We start from the raw sequence: 12,829 nt of genomic DNA on the forward strand, positions 1-12,829 counted from the left end.
TTGTAAAATATAGTGAGTTATAAATTAAATTAAAATTAACATATTAATAAAATAAATTAATTAATATAACCAATTAGATATGACAGTGTATAGTAAAACCAATTGATGATATAAATACACAGACACATTTTACATAAAAAATAAAAAACAAGAAATAAAATAAGTACAAGTATAAACTCTTATTATTATAAAAAATGATGCAGATCAAAGTCTGCATTGAGTCCATGGGGTATAAGGGTCTGGAGGTTATACACCCATTCCATTTCCGTTTTTCCAAGTGTCTTTTTTATATCCCCTCCTCGCCAAGAGGTAAAGCATTTTTTTATACCAATACATTTGAGTAAATGTGGATCTTTATTGTGTGTAATAAAATGTTTGGATACTGTATGATTTAGGTATCCATTTTTGATATTTCTGCAGTGTTCACTTAAAGAGTCTTATCTTTAGGCACCTTGTGGTCATCCCCACATATTGGAGGCCACAGGGGCATTCAAGCAGATAAATAGCATTTTTTGTATTTATAGATTTTTGTAGTTCCATAGATTTGGCTGCACACACCGCTGACCGCGTTCGAATAAGTTAAAATGGCCACGTGTTCGTTTGTTGAATGGTGGCCATTTCGACGACTTCGGCACTTTGACAATTTCGGCACTTCGACTGCATCCGAAGTGCCAGTTTAAAAGTTGTAACCCTGCGCCAAAGTATTTAAAGTGCCAGGAACAGCATTCAAAAATCCATTATGCCCAAATGTAATTCCTAAAGGGCAATGCATTGTAGGGCCATAGTCGCAGGGCAGGAGGCTAGCGATCAGTCCTCTCCAATGCCCAGTGGCAAAGGGCAGTTTGTCACAGTACTATAAGTTGTATGTTGTAGTTGGTCTCTTGTGGTTATTGGGACCTTTTTATATATAGACTTATATTAAAAGTTAAGTTTTACTTACACATATACTTCTTAGTATTCCCGTGTTACTCTCCGATTTCTTCCTCTTCTCATACAATCAAAGGGGTTACCCCCCATTTAGGAGGTATGCATTGGCAATATTAATGTTAGATCTTTTCTTTCTCTTTTCTATTTTTCTCTCTCTTTTTTGATGCTATGAATATTTAGTCAAGTGTCAGGATGTATATGATATATTTCAGAATATTTTATAAATACTGCGTGATCCAATAACTAGCATGAATATCGGAGGTTGTAGAATGGACAATAACGTGGGTTAGATAATAGCCATGCTACATTGAAACGGACAGAAGAGACGTTTCCCGAGGCACTACGCCATTTAGCAATGTAAATATTAGTGGATTTATGTTTTTACAAGACTTTTCAAGCCAACTGCCAAGAAAAAGCTCATATAAAAAGTTTTTTTTTTTTTTTGATAAGATGTTCTTAGAATCGGGATTCTTTCTAAGAATTCTTGATGTAGGAAATTTTCCCTCTTCCTCGTGATCACTTACATTAAATGTCAGTCTGCGGAGCGTTTCAAGGTATGCTGTGTGGAGGCTACTGTGCGGTTTGGGCAGATTCAACACACTATTTGCAGTTCTATGTAATCTTCAATCACGGGAATGGATGGAAAGTTTAGTAATAAGGTAGCATGATAAACAACGTTTAAACCTTATTGAAGCAAAAATAAATACGTGCTGATACATATTTGCAAAATGCCAATCACGAGATAAAGTTAAATTAAATACATGGTTAAACATCACATTTAGTGGAAATATAGGTACAAACACTACATACATTTGTATTAAAGAACAACATTGAGCTCCAGTTTTGGTGTCTGTGCATGGATTGCCAATGTAAATATTAAGTTGATTCTGAAAGGGAGGGATAAGGATGTGGCCAGGGAGGAAAGTGAAGGAGAGGAGGAAAAAAACAAAAAGTTGGGAATGTCCTTCCTCCACTCTATTGATCCAGTTACTGGTTATGGACAGAATTCCAGCGGCATTGACCAAGAATGGGAGCACAGATTTACAGTAGAATCTGACTGCTAGTTGGGAGTGATGTAAAAGTACATTTCCAGCAATGATATGGGCTCATCTGTTAGATTTTAGATAATTCTGTGTAAAGGTTTCCAGTAGGGATGTATTGGAAGGCAATCCCACCAAATATGAAATAGGGTTCCATGCTCCTTCCCGCATCTTCAACATGCAGAATCTTGGTCATTTGTGTTCCTGGCTAATCTAACAGGAGTTTTGTAACACTGTGTGAGAAGTTTAAAACTGGATTCTTGGAATGCGGTGATGATAGATGTTTTATGCATTGACATAAATATTTCAGACCATTCTTCCAGTGTAAATAGATGTTTGATGTCATCTTCTCAATATTTAGTGTAGTACAGGAGAGGTGCGTCTTGTGATGGGGAGTTCATGTCCATCTGTAGGAGTGAAGTAGCGTGGGGGTGATGGATTCATCTGCAAACATAGTGATTCATAGTAAGTTGGAGGGTCAATGGAAGCCGGCGGTGTTGGAAATTAAAGAGCTGAAGGAAGTGGAATTGAACCTGTAGTTGAAGAGGTTGGTGGAAATTCAGGTCAGCCATTGTACTAAGGTGGTCGTTCTCTCAGGCAAAGGGTGTATGGGTGGCCCAGTGAATAGATTAATTGTTTGGATGTGGCCAGGGGTTCTAGGTGATAGCTAAGAGGGGTGACAGAGGTGGGGAGAGGCCAGCTGTTACAGATTTCCATAGTTTTTGGTATTGTTGGGTGGGGTCTTTTTTTAGGTTTATGTATGACCGTAGCCAAGATTGAGCAGTTGATGGGGCATCGGTGAAGTTATTTTTGAGCGGTATTCGGGGGAGCAATCCATTGAAGGTGAGTTACCTTATGATATGTTGTTAAACTGGGTAATCCCAGACCTCCCCTGGTTCGGATCTTATTAGACTATCGTATCTCAGGCGGGCCTTACGGTTGTGCCATACATACTCCAGAAAACTCTGATGAAGTTATCTGAGAAAGAAGTTAGAAGTAAGTGTAAGAAGTGTGGGTGAGTATTCAGTTTCATGGCAGTGATCCAAGAGATATGAAAAAATAAAATGTAGTAAAAAGCGCTAAAAAGGCTTTCAGGGTGAATATAGTAAAAAATGGGAAACATTATATATGCACATCACCTTCATATATATTATTGGTAGTACCACATTATGTGTAAAGAAATTGATATGCTGCTGCACACTTAAGTGTTGTGATTCCAGACACAAACACACTTGTGGAAAAGTATCAAAAGTGTAAAATAAGTGGAGCGCAAAATGGCAGAGAAACCTGCCTATAGACCTTATGTGAAAAAGAGAAATGATTTAAAATGTATACCGTGTATAGGTTGGCAGAGACAGAGAGGCTCCGCTACGATTGCAGCAGTCTGCAGAAAAAGTCTCAGAAGTCCTATTATCGGCTCATCGGGACCACAGCTGAGGGATACGGACATAGCCAGAATCACCTCCGGACTCATACCATTGCACCATCCGGTAGGACTTCTGAGACTTTTTCTGCAGACTGCTGCAATCGTAGCGGAGCCTCTCTGTCCGCATAAATCTCACCAACTTATACAATGTATACATTTTTAATCATTTCTCTTTTTCACATAAGGTCTATAGGCAGGTTTCTCTACCATTTTGTGCTCCACTTATTTTACACTTTTGATCCAAGAGATATGCAGGAGAGACCAGTTCGGCAAGTCCTGTCTGACTCGTTCTAGAAGCGGAGGGAAAGTTAATGTGAACGTCTGTGAAAGATCAGCAGGAATCATAGTGCCCAAGTATTGTATGCAGCCTAGAACAAAATCTAACCCCATTCAAGCCCCCAGTAACGACAGACCATTTAATATGGATGAAACAGGCCACAGCATTTATTATCACAAACTAAATTACTGCATAACACATCCATAACTTTATTTATTAAATCTCTTCTTTTTCTGTAACCAAAACGTTAGACATAAAAAGGCATAAATTAACATATATACCTCCACACATAGTGTTATACAGTGACCCAACCGTCCTTGCCAATAAACATGGAGTGGTTACTAATCACCACTTCCTCTCACCGCCCCCCTCGTCATAAAAATCATATATTTCCAATGCCTGCCATCAGCCGACCTTATCCACGCTCGATGGGCACGAGACCTCAGGCAACCTAATGTTAACCTTTGGAGCAGGAGAGGTTTGAGACCTTAAAAACTTGTTCATCTCATTCCATATACTTAAACGTAACCTCAAACTCAATTGGCAAGGACATACCCCCGCCACAACCCCGCTGTTTTACACCTAAAATCAGCGGGGGACCCCACCACAACCAGCCATGGCCTGTTCCACCACTTCTCGCAGCACTAGATTAACAGAGGCCAAGTCCGACCTCCAGCAAGCGCAACCCTCCCTTAGAGAGAACTAGGCCACATCCGGCCAAACCCAAAAGGCGAACTGGAATTTTTTAATTTTTTTGGTTTATTTATGGCCACGACAAGCCTAGAAACCCATCTATTCCGATGACCGACAGCAGCACACCAGGGCACTCACTTGCAGAGCGCACTGCCAACAGGAAAGGGCGATAGGCGCGGCCTAGCCCCTGAGAACCTCGGTGAAGAAACACAATGCGTAACATGTCCAGATTGAAGAGCACCCAAGTCCGAAACCGTCACCCAGGACTGACAAAACCCTTGGTACACCTATGAGGCGGGACAGCTGACCCCATAAGAGGAGGAGCCACACCCCCTTCACGCAACTGGTGCCAAACCACCGAACCTCCGCTCCCGAAGGTGGAAGATCCAACCACTCGCCCCTGCCTCCCGGCCCAAATTACACACAAAAAAAAACACCCCTCCCCAGTCCGGGGGGTGGGGGGGAGGACCGTAACCGCGGAGACAAATCCAGTCAGAGACCAGCTAGGCGAACCCAAGGAACCCACCACCCTGACTCCCACCATTAGGGCCCTCTGAACCAATGGCGCAGGCACGCCCAGCCTGGCGGTGTCTGTAGCCGCCCCCAACCAAAATAAATGCCCCTCGAATTCCCCACCATCCTTATCCAGGAATTCAAGCCCAAACGGAACACCCCAATTGAATGGAAGCGGGGGCGAAAACCCATCTCCGAGAACCAAACAGGGTGAGGAGGCTGAATAATCCAGGGGACGTAACAGCACTCCCAATGAAAACAGGCAAATGACGGAACCCTGCACAGGAGGATGCAGAAAGTCAACCCTGCAACATCCAAGAATTCCACCCACTTACCGACGACCGTAACATGAACGGGAAGCCGACCCCAGCCAAGAAATCGGAACCAAACATGTAGATGAGCAGTCCAATCCCGGAACCCACAAAGAAACATTCCCATCCGTCCCAATCACTCCCACCTTACTGGAGCGGGACACCACGCCGCCGCAGAGATCAACCCACGGACCAGTCTCATCAGACCGGTGGACCAAGCGACCACCCCTCCACCGCCTTATAAATCGACCCCGCGACACCTCCACCCGAAGTGCGCCCTATAATGAACAAGACAGAGCATCGGCCAACACAATGGGAATAACCGGACAAAAACCCTGGACCAGCCGCCCCTAGCCCAAACCACTCCGTGCCAGGTGCCGCAACCAGAGTACCAGAGTACCACCGGGGAAGAGGTTATCGACACACGATAAAGACAGCCAGCACCACCCCACGATGGTCCCCAAGGAAAAACCCACCCACTCATTCGTGAGCTGGGTACCCCATGCCTACCATGCTACCAGGAAGGGGGAGCTCTGAGAACACCAGAGTCCGCCAGAGCCCGCGCAATGGGCAAGAGACAGCACACCACCGAGAGCCCAAATGGCCCAAAACCCCCAAACCTGCTGCAGCGGCAAACAGTTGGAAGCCCGCAGCAAGGACTTAGAAGGCCAGATTGCACAAAGCCACCGGAAAAGGAGGCCCAGAAGGAACCCCCTACAGTCCCAAGGGCAACCCCCACCAGCAAAGCCCAGCGTACCCAGGAGAGCCCACGGGTAGCGCAGCCGAAACCCACAACGCTATAAAAACCACCAACGCCTCCTAACTGATGTCCCAAACCGCAGTCAGGGGCAACGGACGTCCCCTTTGCAGGAATGGATCCCACCATCCAGGAGACTACAGCACGTAACCCGACCTACGGATAAGGCCTGGGCCATGGAACTCCGAAACTCCAAAACACTACTCCAAGAAAACACTGCGGCAGCAGAGAGCGGAAACGCGACACTGATGGCCCCACACAGAAGCGACGTCGGGAGCACTCACGTGGAAGCACAGAGCCACTTTATCCAGACTGTCAGAAACAACACCTGGAAACAATAACCCGACGGGCGTACCGGCAGCAGCCGGAAAAAACGATCCCACAGCCGCCCTCATCAGCAAGGCCCCATGCCCCCGCAGCCCCACCATCTCAAACCCAGCCCCTGGAAGAAAACGACAACTGAGTAAATAAAGAATCCGGCGATATCGACCCCGCTCCCCCATGGGCACCATATCCCAAGGGGGGGACCCGCAGAGCAGACATCAGGGGCACACTAGACGATCGGGAAGTAAGCCTATCAAGTGTTCTTGGTAAACTGGCCCCACACCGCCCGATGGAGCTACACATGGACTGAGGGCCTTGCACCGAGAGCCGACGCCACCCCGACAGATAGCAGAGATCAAAACGCACCGTGCTGAGGCGCCAGGGGAGCCCCAAGTAAAACCAGAGGCCGAAGCCCATTCGGTCCCAGGCCAAAAAGGGTCGCACTGCCAACCGTGGATGACAGTGCAAAACGTATCTCCACCAAACCAGTTCCTCCCAGGGACGATATGCGTCCCGAGAGCATCCTGATCGCAGAACCACTCATCAATTTCAGGGAGCCCTCACCCTGACCATGCCAACCAGAACACGCGGTGCACCCGAATATGCGCCATGGGATGTACCCGACCACAGCATGCACCCCACGACCCTGCCGGAGCCCCTAGTCAGAGTCACGTGAACCTGGGAGGCACCGCCGGCACTTTTCATTTTCCGTACGTATCATATGTTTAGGTATGCTTTCCTGCAGCGTCTGGCGCAGCGCCAGATGCTGCAGGAAAGCATACCTAAACATATGATACGTACGGAAAATGAAAAGGGGGGGGGGGGAGGAAGCGCCGTCCATCTCCCAAATAATCTCTGTTTATTATCATTCCTCTAGTTTTTATATATTTTTTTTTAATTTTTTTTTTGCTGTGAGTAGTCATCACCATGTACTCGACATAGTAATTACGTTTTTTGTAAAAAAAAAATTTCAATGCATGCCATGCGGTAATTCATGCAATATATTAATGTCCAGTAATTTTTTTATTTTTTTTGAATGGAATATTTTTCCGTGCTAAGAGGACTAGCCTGAATGAGGAAGGAACAACGTAGGCACGCGAAGCGCTAAAAAGAATCCAAGCCCGGCACTGCGCTCACAAAAGGCAGAGGCAAAGAAACATCAGTACCAGCAACCACAGAAGACATCAGCAGCGATCCATGCGCCACCTGCTGGACGAGTCCAGGAACTGCAGCAGAGTCCTGAGAAGAAAGCAGTGGAGAAGAGGAGAGCCCACGCCCCAGAGGAGATGGCCAAGGTAAGTGACCCGCAGGGGGGGGGGGGAGAAGGGGGTCCTAGCTATGTAGAGGGGGGGGGGCATAGGGGGACAGACAGACAGGGATGGAAACCCGGGGGGGGGGGGAGACCCAGGAAAGGGAAAGCTGGTCCCCCAGGAAAGAAAAAAGGAAGTACGAACAGGGGATGGAGGGGGGACAGTAAAGATGGAGGTGGGGACAGCAGGTATGGAGCCCTGGGAGCCTTCCTCACTGGCAGAGGAGGCTCCCGCCAGGCAATGGACCCCCCCAGACTCCCAATGGCGATACCAAGGTACCCCACGCGGCCCGCGGGGGCCTACTCACCGCCCCAACCCCCCGCTGGCCGCGGGGGGACCTGGGCTGTCGCCGGGCGGTAGCACCAGGCCGGGCGGCAATGAAGGCGGCAGGCCGCGCGGCAGTGGCAGGCCTCGTGGCAGAAGGCCGTGCCACGCGCGCGGCCGCAGAAGGCCGCAAACCACGGCCCCTAGTGGCAGGCCGCGTGTATGGAGCCCCAGACACGCGGCCCTGTTGATGCCTCGGGCCCGGGCTCCCAGACCTCAACCGGGCCCGAGGAGTAGGATCTGGGGAGAGCCTGGCAGGGGCTGCAGGGCGGCAGCAGGGGAGACCGCAGAGGGTGCTCCAGGGGGAGGTAGGCCGCGGGGGGGGGCCCATACCGGCAGCCATACCTCCATTAATGCTTGCCAATTGTTCCCACAGGTGCCGGCCACCATCCATGCTGCAGCAGCTCTGAGGGAAGCCAGCAAGCCTCAACCTCCATCCCTCAAGCTGTGTAAATCTGCAGGCCCAAGCAGGGGCGTATTAGCCGCGAGGCAAACAAGCCATTTGCCTTGGGCGGCATTTTCCAGGGGGTGGCAAAAAACGCCGCCCCCAAATGCCCAGGGCAAATGCCTTGTTAGCCTCGCGGCTAACAGACATGCTGGGCGGTCGGGCGGCGTGGCCGGTGAGGGAGCACTTCCAGAGGTATGTTTCCCTGGTGGTCCAGTGGCTGCTGGGCGGCGCGGCCGGCGAGGGAGCACTTCCTCTGAGCTCTCTGCTCAGCTCCCTCACGCGCCGCAGAATGAGGCTGGGAGCCGGAATATGACGTCATATCCTGGCTCCAGGTGACAGGCATCACTCTGCGGCGTGCGAGGGAGCTGAGCAGAGAGCTCAGAGGAAGTGCTCCCTCGCCGGCCGTGCCGCCCAGCAGCCACTGGACCACCAGGGAAACATACCTCTGGAAGTGCTCCCTCGCCGGCCGCACCGCCCGACCGCCCAGCAGCCACTGGACCACCAGGGAAACACACCTCTGCAGAGACACCTCCCCCCCAGCATTCCCAAAGGTAAGGAGGCTGGGGGGGTGTTTAAATAAATGTTTAAAAAATTGTTAATGTGGGTGAGTGTGTGTGTGTGTGTGTCTGTTAGTGTGTGTGTCTTTTAGTGTGTGTGTCTGTTAGTGTGTGTGTCTGTGTCTGTTAGTCTGTCTGTTAGTGTGTGTGTCTGTAAGTCTGTGTGTCTGTGTCTGTAAGTCTGTGTGTTAGTGTGTGTCTGTATGTGTGTGTCTGTGTCTGTTAGTCTGTGTGTCTGTGTCTTTTAGTCTGTCCGTTAGTGAGAGTGTCTGTTAGTGAGAGTGTCTGTTAGTGTGTGTGTGTGTTAGTGTGTGTCTGATAGTGTGTGTCTGATAGTGTGTGTGTCTGATAGTGTGTGTCTGTTAGTGTGTGTCTGATAGTGTGTGTGTCTGATAGTGTGTGTGTCTGTTAGTGTGTGTGTCTGATAGTGTGTGTGTCTGTTAGTGTGTGTGTCTGATAGTGTGTGTGTCTGTTAGTGTGTGTGTTTGCCTGTGAGTGTGTGTGTATGTTAGTGAGTGTGTGTGTCTGCTAGTTTGTGTCTGCTAGTGAGTGAGTGTGTGTCTGTTAGTGTGTCTGTTAGTGAGTGTGTTTGTCTGTTACTGAGTGTGAGTGTGTCTGTGTTTCTGTTAGCTAGTGTATGCGTATCTGTCAGTGAATGTGTGTGTGTGTATTTAGAATGCGGGGCGGGGGGGAAGGGTTGGGTGGGGTGGCACGGGGGGAAGGGTTGGGTGGGGGTGGCACGGGGGGGGGGAGGGGGCGCCTGAATTTTGTCCTGCCTAGGGCAGCACAAAACCAGGATACACCACTGGGCCCAGGCTAACAGGAGCAAGAGGACAGGAAGCTGTTTGCTGGCCCGAATCCCAAGTGGCACTGAGGTAAGACCTCCCCCACACTAACTTACACAGAACATAATCCCACCCACACACTCTTTCCCAGCCAATCCCACCCACACTCCTACATGTGCCCTTGTCCGCTTAGCTGCGCTATCTCCCCAGGGCCTCCATCCAGGTTCACATGTTTTTTAATAACATTTGAAATAATATTACAAGTTTGTCTCTCCTCACTAAACAAGGGGTGTCAACTACCCCATTATAAAGAAAAGTGCGATGGCTGAATCTAACAGCAATATACGTATATAGTAATCAAACATACAGCAATATGCAGTGTGCAACTGTATCACAGAGCTCCTCAGCAATAAAACTCTCAGCAATATGCAGTGTGCAACTGTGTCACAGAGCTCCTCAGCAATAAAACTCTCAGCAATATGCAGTGTGAAACTGTGTCACAGAGCTCCTCAGCAATAAAACTCTCAGCAATATGCAGTGTGCAACTGTATCACAGAGCTCCACAGCAATACAACTCTCAGCAATATGCAGTGTGCAACTGTATCACAGAGCTCCTCAGCAATAAAACTCTCAGCAATATGCAGTGTGTGCAACTGTATCACAGAGCTTCACATTAATAAAACTCGCAGTAATATGCAATGTGTGACTGCATCACAGAGCTCCACATTAATAAAACTCACAATAATGTTCCATGGTATGTAAGTTTGCAAATTAAATTGCAATCTATACATGTTGCACGCTGAGTGTAATTAATCTATATAAACCAAGATCATATTGGATTTGTAGGAAGAGATTCAATCTTTTTGTTTCCTTAATTAAGTTAATGCATCGCAGAATCTCTCCAACCTAAGGACACGATGAAACGTCTCTCCAAACTCTGAGAACGATTAGTCACAGTTATATGATTTATCACTTACATCATTTCTACATTTTAAACAATAAACTACATAGATTTTACAGCAGAACATCAATAAATTTAAAACTGACATATTTTATAGATTGTCTCCTGCTTGAAAACAAATGATGGGTAATCAACTCCTGAATTATTCCTGCATAGCTGCCAATAATCCTGACTGCACTGGGTCAGTCCCAATGTCTAACTCTATAGATTTTCCAAAGTCTGTAAATCGTACTGGGAAGTCAAACTGCTGAGCTGATCCCATGGCAGGCATGATCTTATATTAATGTCATATAGTGTGGGTGGATTTAATGAATGATGGAACCAAAAATGGCTGCCATGGTTTCTCAACAGGTACAATGGGAACATTATCTCATCCTCCTAACTGAGTTGTGACTGGCAACAAGGGAGGTGGGCATATAATGTATCCAGGTTTGAATCCTGGTTTGTGCCCTATCTACCTCGATCCTTCCACTTGGCAGTCTGCCCTTTGATCTCTTCCCGGATATTCCTTGCTGTCCTCCATATTCAGCGATGGACAGCGACACTCCAACATGCACCGGTTGTGGAGAGATTTTTGGAAATCGGCATTTTGCACCAGTGAGAGTGCACTTACTTTATCCATAAACAATTGGCTTTATTATACATTTTGTTTAATAATTACTTAAATATTTCTTTTCATTTGGGAACTGATGTTTTTATTGTCAGGAGAGTGAAGCAGACACCATTTTCCTCTCTCTCTCCAACCAGTGCCAGAGTACGTATTTTATTGCGACACTGTACATATATAGGAATCGTAAATCATATGATCCACCGCCAACTCGCCATTGAGCTTGCTGAACGGGATAGGAAGATGAAGCTCTCAGATATTGGTTCTTCACCACCATCCAGACCTTCTCATAACGACTATAGCACAACAAACGCAGAGTTTACTGCGGGTTTGCTCTGCGCAGGCACTGCCTTCCTGCGGGTGTCACAATGCTCGCTGATGTTCTTTTACAGCCTGCAGAATAAATTGTCCTGCATTGCCTTCATGATACTGTGGTTACAAAGCTTTTTTTTTTTCCTTCTTCAGGAATATAGATCCTGTATACTAGGCATTGCCAAAGATGTGCCCTTTCGATGCCCACCCACTAGCTCCAAACTCCAGGGAACATAGACGTGGATACAGTTACCAGTTTAAGGATATTGCCTCAGGCTGAAGGAAGGAAAAGGACACAGACTTTAGATGATGCCAGGCACTTGCAAGTTTTTTTGCGGTTTCCTCCTGCAGTCATATCAAAACCAAAGCTCTGCCAATTACCAACCCTGGCAAATTCTCGGTGTCTGGAGAGGGTTATACTTAACTTGAATGAAGACAGACTCATATCCTTGTAAGTATTTAGGTTAATATTCTGTAAATCATCAGCCAGTAAATGTTGGACCTGAACATTAACGTTTACCGACCGAGCAAACAAGGGGATCTGGAATACATTAAAACCCTATTACAAGTATAGCCCTCTTCCCGAAATTTAAATAATGACTAAGCCATTTATCAGCTCCAGAGCATAAAAGTAATATATGTTCCAACCCTTTCGGTGTCAGAGGGATGAGTCATGCATTTCTTTGGCAGTAGTTGAACACCCTTCTGACACAGAAAGAGTTAATCCCGTACTCCACATCGTACGTGCCCCTCTGTCTGGAAGTCGTGGTCCAATTTGTGAAACAATAGAAAGAGGCAGAGCTCTGTCCTACGTAAGGTGAAGCCCCACTTGTCTTAGGTCATTACTCTGCACTGCAGTCTATTTATATACGTATATAGCAAATCACTGGGTGAATATGTAGGAATAGACTTCTCCACAGATAGAAAGTTCGGCTTGCCCAAAGAAATGCTCCCAAATTTAGAACATTCAGGATACCCTAATTTTGACAGAATTTCAAAAGCAAGATTGCAATTCAGAACAAATCAGGACACAAAGGCCTGAAAATGGACCAATCGGTGAGCTGCAAAATGTCTCCATTACTATAACATAATAATATAAAGAGTATGTATACACTGATAGGAGCCAATCGGTGTGCTGCAAAATGTCTCCATACTATAACATAATAATATAAAGAGTATGTAGCCCATGGAGCAGCGCAGCTAAGGGGAGTGGGCCTTGACATTGCCAGGAGACAGGCAGCTAGTTGTCAGTAGTTG

The sequence above is a fragment of the Pelobates fuscus genome, chromosome 5 (assembly GCF_036172605.1).
Source record: "Pelobates fuscus isolate aPelFus1 chromosome 5, aPelFus1.pri, whole genome shotgun sequence".
NCBI lineage: Eukaryota > Metazoa > Chordata > Amphibia > Anura > Pelobatidae > Pelobates > Pelobates fuscus.